Source organism: Alligator mississippiensis, chromosome 2 (genome assembly GCF_030867095.1).
Source record: "Alligator mississippiensis isolate rAllMis1 chromosome 2, rAllMis1, whole genome shotgun sequence".
Classification (NCBI taxonomy): domain Eukaryota; kingdom Metazoa; phylum Chordata; order Crocodylia; family Alligatoridae; genus Alligator; species Alligator mississippiensis.
In genome coordinates, this window is record NC_081825.1 from 170810924 (window position 1) to 170816923 (window position 6000).

Below are 6000 nucleotides of genomic sequence, written 5' to 3' on the forward strand. Positions count from 1 at the left end.
CTAATTGTTGGGGGTCATCTTAAATTCAAAGTTGTCTTGGATTTGGGAGAATACAGTTATGTGTTTTCTTAGCTTGCTTGTTTGGTGTGGCCTAGAAGTGCTTACTGTCAGTTTTCTGCTGTTGGAAACTCCCCGAAATAGGGAAATACACACAGATCAGTTATTGGGACAGACCAGATTTAAGACTCTGAGGCATGGGAAGAATAAAGAGAAAGTCATGAGATTCACTTCTGCTTTGTAGACATCTTCATAGTTTCTGTTTTTATTTTGAAATAAAACTGTGTGTGTGTGTGTGTGTGTGTGTGTGTGTAAGTTAATTGAATTAAAGCAATCTGTCTATCTCCTGCCAATGCTTCACAGCCCGCAGTAGTTTTTCCTTCTTTTTAATCCATCTTTTCCACCACACTTGCCCCATTGCTCTCCCTGTTCTGGCAGGCACTGCAGTAGTTACTACTGCTGCTCTTTCCTTCCAGATGCCAGCCATTGTTGTTGACCTAAATTAATGCTTGCATTCACTTTCCTTCTGGCTGCTTTATTTTTGGTCTGGCTGATAGATTATGAAGCAGCTGCCCCAGCTTCAACCCAAACTGATATTGTGTGGCACTGTTAGAAGATGACTGAAACTTAGGGCTCTGGAGTAAGGCTTAAAAGGAACTGGAGAAAGTCACTAAACTGAGCCAAAAAAAAGGAGGTGTCCATGACTGGAGGGGTTGCTGAGGTGGCGCAGATGGTATGAAGTAAACACACAAGCTGTACCAGATCGTGGCATGGCATGGGGAAGGCAATGGGCGCGGCCTGACAGCGGCAGTCCCGGCCTGCGCTGATTGGCAGGGGGCGTGCAGATGCAGCCCGTTTAAAAAGGTGAGCGCGCCAAAAGAAAGGGGGACTGCCAAAAGAAAGGGGGACCCGCGCAATATCGGAGAGGCCTGATCACCCTCACCAGAGGTCCTGCGTCCACGAAATCCCTTCCCCCCGGACGCCCCCATCACGACTGGGTATACCATCCGAACATGTTTAAGAGCTCTCGAGTTATCAGCGAGTTTAATCTTGAAACAGCTGTTAAGAAGTTTTTTTTTCTGCCTAAACTGTGAGTAAAGCATTTACTTATCTCACCGCCTCCTTGGTGTTTTTCTGTTGACGGAAGGAGAGACAGAAGAGGGAGGAATAAGGCCCCGAAACCCTTTTGTCCCCAGCCTGCTTGTATAATCTGGGTCCAACCACCCATTGTCAGGTTGAACAGTAAGCAACTATTACAGTTGCTAGGATAGTTCATATGCATCAATGCAGGATCAGATGCTTAGGGGAGAAACTTTGTCCACCTAAAAGGCAGTTTTCCAGCTGCACAAGTGGCCTTTTTTGGCATCGTTGCACAGTTTGTGATTTTATTTCCAGCAAAACATAAGTGTTCACATGGCTACTGCACATACTCAGTAGGCTACACACTAGTCAAGAAGGTATGTGGCTACCACAAAAGGAAAAAAGATAGCAAGAGGGGGGCAACCCTCCCATACTTTAACCCCAATAACCATGTGGTTAAGCACTTCTCCAGGAAGTGGGAGAGCCTGGTTTTCTCTTATCCAGAACATTTGAACCTCACAGCACTCAAACCACCAGAGCACGGGTCAGGCATTTTATAGTTCCCTCTCCAACATTCCTTTTGAAGCTGAGCAACCAAATCATGTATTTAATAATATCGGATAAAATGGATGGAGAGCAGTGGGGAATTGTCCACCCCATTGAGAGCAAAGGTCCAGGACCTGCTCCTTTCCAGAGTAGATCCATCCTATTGAGCCACAGACCCTCCAGCTAGATCTGTTCCTTCTTGTCCTATACATCTCCCTCTTTCAGTTGCCCAGGGCCTCAGGTGGTCAGCTTCAAAAGAAGAGCTGAATAATGTCTAACCTGCAATGTTAAAGCACTGTGCTGAGAAGTCAGAGAGAAACAAGTTTAAGATGCTCCTGAATTAGGTCTCTTGTTTTCTGGGTAAGTGCCTAAACCTTTCATCTACTGGGGCTAAAATACAGAAGTGTCCTCCTCCTCCCCACTTCCTGCGCTTGGTTAGTAGCAGTGGCATATACAGGATCAACAGCCAGAAGTGCTTTCCTAGCAGACTAGAAGAGAAAATTAGATTTAGTTTCTGTATTATTCATATCCATCTCCACCCTCTTTCTTGCTATTTCTCAAATCAGATTGTAATTGCCTCATGTTAGAATCACACCCCAGTTATTTCTCAACTGATTCTCGAGTGTTCTTTGAACCATATTTATCATTGGCATGAATTAAACTAAATCACCTGACATAAATGAGATTGTACGTGCTTAGCTGGCTGTGAATTTGATTCCTTTCCTTGTAAGCCTTATAAGGTTTAAGAAAAGGGGTCTTCTGTTTTTCACATTTCAGGACATTGCTTAATTTGAAGTCCTTTAACATGAACTCCCCTACCCCACCTGGGGTAACCTACTCATAAATAAATTAAGAGGCTGTGACATAGATGTTTACAAGTCTGGTGGGTGGCAAATTGGCTGTGGTCACACCCAGAGAGTGGTAGTAGACGGGTCGGAAATGACCTGGAAGGATGTGGGTAGTGGGGTCCTACAGGGTTCGGTCCTTGGACCTGTACTCTTCAATATCTTCATCAGTGACTTGGATGTGGGTGTGAAGTGTACTCTGCCCAAGTTTGTGGATGATACTAAATTGTGGGGTGAAGTGCACACTCTGGAGGGTAGGGAACAATTGCAGGCAAACCTGGATAGGTTGGAAAAGTGGGCAGTACACAATAATGATGCAGTACAAAACAAGGACAAATGCCGAGTGCTGCACCAAGGGTGCAAAAATATCCAGCACACCTACTGGCTGGGAAGTGACTCTCTTAGCAGCACAGAAGTGGAAATGGATCTCAGAGTCACAGTGGACTCCAAGATGAACATGAGCTGTCAGTGTGACAAAGTCATCAGCAAAGCTAACCACACTTTATCATGTATCAGCAGATGCATGACAAATAGAACCAAGGTGATACTTCCCTTCTATGTGGCATTGATCAGACCGCAGTTGGAGTACTGTGTCCAGTTTTGGGTGCCTGTACTTCAAGAAGGATGTTGACAGACTTGAGAGGGTCCAGAGGAGGGCCACTCGTATGGTTAGGGGCTTACAGGATAAGGACTATGAGGAGAGACTGAGGAACCTGGACCTCTTCAGCCTTCGCAAGAGAAGGCTGAGAGGTGATCTTATGGCTGCCTACAAATTCATTAAGGGAACACATTAAGGGATCGGACATGCTCTGTTCACCAGGGCACCTCTTAGGGTAAAAAGGAACAATGGCACAAACTGACAGAGAGCAGATTTAGGCTAAATATCAGGAAAAACTTCACGGTAAGGGTGGCCAACATTTGGAATGGGCTTCCAAGGGAGGTGATGCTCTCCCCTACCTTGGGGAACTTTAAGAGAAGGCTGGATAGGCATCTGGCTGGGGTTTTCTCACCCCAGCACTCTTTCCTGCCTAGGCAGGGGGTTGGACTTGATGATCTGTTGAGGTTCCTTCCGACCCTAGCATCTATGAATCTATGAATCAGAGCCAAGTTAAAAGGGCATAATGGATTATGGAGGTTCAAGTGGGTTGATGGCAGAGCTTTAAAAAGGAAAAGTGTGTGTGTGTCTGTGTGTGAGTGCATTATCATATACATAATCTCAGTTCTTGGGATGTGATAGCCCTGTTTTGCCAGGAAGTTGCAGTATGATCTTGTGGCTTCACCTAAATGCTCTGTTTCCACTTTCATGGTGACCTCATTTCATGCCCGTGGTGTTGTGAGCATTAGCAAGTTTATGTCTGTAAGGTGGGGCTTGCTTGGTTGGACTATGAAGTTGCCAGGGCAGCTGTTGGGTGCTTTCCTCAATGGCCCCTGGGGGCAGGATGAGGGTGGGGGTGGGGGTGAGGATGGGAGCGAGTAATGACTCCTCACCTCCTGAAGAATATTTTCCGGGGTTCCCCATGGTTCTGTTCTGCCTGAGCTCCTGGTCGGTGCATTCATAAAGACACAACAGGAGACAGCAAGGGGGTTAGGGCTGCAGCACCATCAGGATACTGATGGGGTAAATCTGTGTCTCCTTTGCATCAGGCTGGCACAGGGTGGCGTCCTCGCTTCCCCCATGTCAGACCAGGAGAAGGAGCACAAGCTGGCTCAAGGCTACCCAACAAGACAGAACGGATGCTGGTCGCCTAGGGAGAGACTCTGGAGAGGTTGGCAGGGAAGGCACCACTCCCATCAGTGAGTGCATGAACCCATCTCTTGTCCATGAGGGTCCATGGTTGAAGAGAACTTGTGCTCCCTCATATGTAGTGCAGTGGGTGGAAATGCCTTCTCCCCTCTGTTTGGTTTGATGATCAAGATATTTTCTCTCAAGTGTGTAATGTGTCACAGGTGTCCCAGCCCTTGTTCCTGCCAGCTGGGGTTGCTGAAGTGTGCTCCATGTGGGCCTAATCTGGAGAAGCCCAGGCAGCTGCAGGACATTGTTGCCTGCAGACTGGATGTAGGAGGTGTATTACACCAACAGTCCAAAGGATCCACTGGCTTCCTTTGCACTTATGGGTGCAAATCCACCTGTGGGTGTTTGATCTTTAATCCTTGCATGGTGTAGGTCCTAGCAACCTAAAATCCCTGTCCCTCTCAATACCTCACTACAGCACCTGAGATCAGCTAAGAAGCTGTTACTAACAGACCTTAGATTTGGGATTTGGCATGGGCAAAAGGGGATTCTCAAAGCACATTTCTTACTCCTAGAATTCATTTTAGCTCACTGTCTAATGTCATTTACTTTTGTAACCCTTTTTAAGGCACAGATGAAAGCTGACTTGTTCACCACGGCTTTGGCAATGATTGGTTGGTTGCTTATGATGGGAGTTCTTTTTCTAAGGTTGTCTTAGTAGTGACGTGCGTGTGTTTCCCTTGCAACTGGATTTTTAGTATAGCAAAGGACAGCTGCTGATTGGGATACTGCTGGACAAGAGAATAAGATGCTACGGTCTACCAATACAAATATGTTACTGGACTATTTCATTTGCATAAAGTATGTTTCAAACCAATGCCCTGCTATTGTGTTGATCCTAGTGGGTCTCATGAGAAAGCTGCCTTGCTTCAGAAATGCCAGGAAGCTCATCTTAGAATGGATGGGCAGGATATGTCCACAAAGGAAGGTTTAAAGCAGCAGCATCGTTCCATGTTTGTCCTACTGTATCCCAACTAAAAACGGTACAGTTCCACTTGTGTAGATCTCTATGAATCCAGCCCAGCATGCATTTGACTTGATGCAAGGTTGATAAAGGTTCTGAAACAAAGTTCTGGCCTTGGTCCAGTTTCTGCTCTGCCACATTATCATTTTGTTACCTTGGGCAAGTCACATATTTCCCCAAGGATTTTACCCCTTGGTCTATAAAAGAAGTGTAATATTGCTTGAGAGAGACAAAATATGGTGTAAATTTGTCAGTCTAACTTTCAGGAAGGGCTTGAATAAACCTTTTGACACCATTGTAATACAAATATCACTAATGTTGAGGTCTTAAGCCACCACCAGAGGGAAGTATAGAAGTGTCTTTGAGAATCACTGAATCAGTGAAGTCTGACTTTTCTCTTTTGACAGGGTAAAGAGTCCTATAGATAGTCGTATAGTTATAGATTATTTATCTCTGGCTGCAGGGGACAGGACACAAAGTAATGGACTTAAATGGCAACAAGAGAAATGTAGTTTGTATATTAGGAAGAACTTTTGCACTAGAAAGGTGGTTAAACACTGACTCAGATTACCTAGAGAAGCTATGGAGTCTTCACCATTGGCAGTTTTTAAGAGCAAGCCAGACAAACACTTGTCTTGGATGGTTTAAATGAAAGCATCCCTGGATTGAGCAGGGGGCTGGACTAGATGGCCTCCTGAGATCCCTTCCACTCCTGCTTTTCTAGGATTGCATGAAAAGCATTTCAACTGATGATAAGAGAAGACAGCTAAATTGTT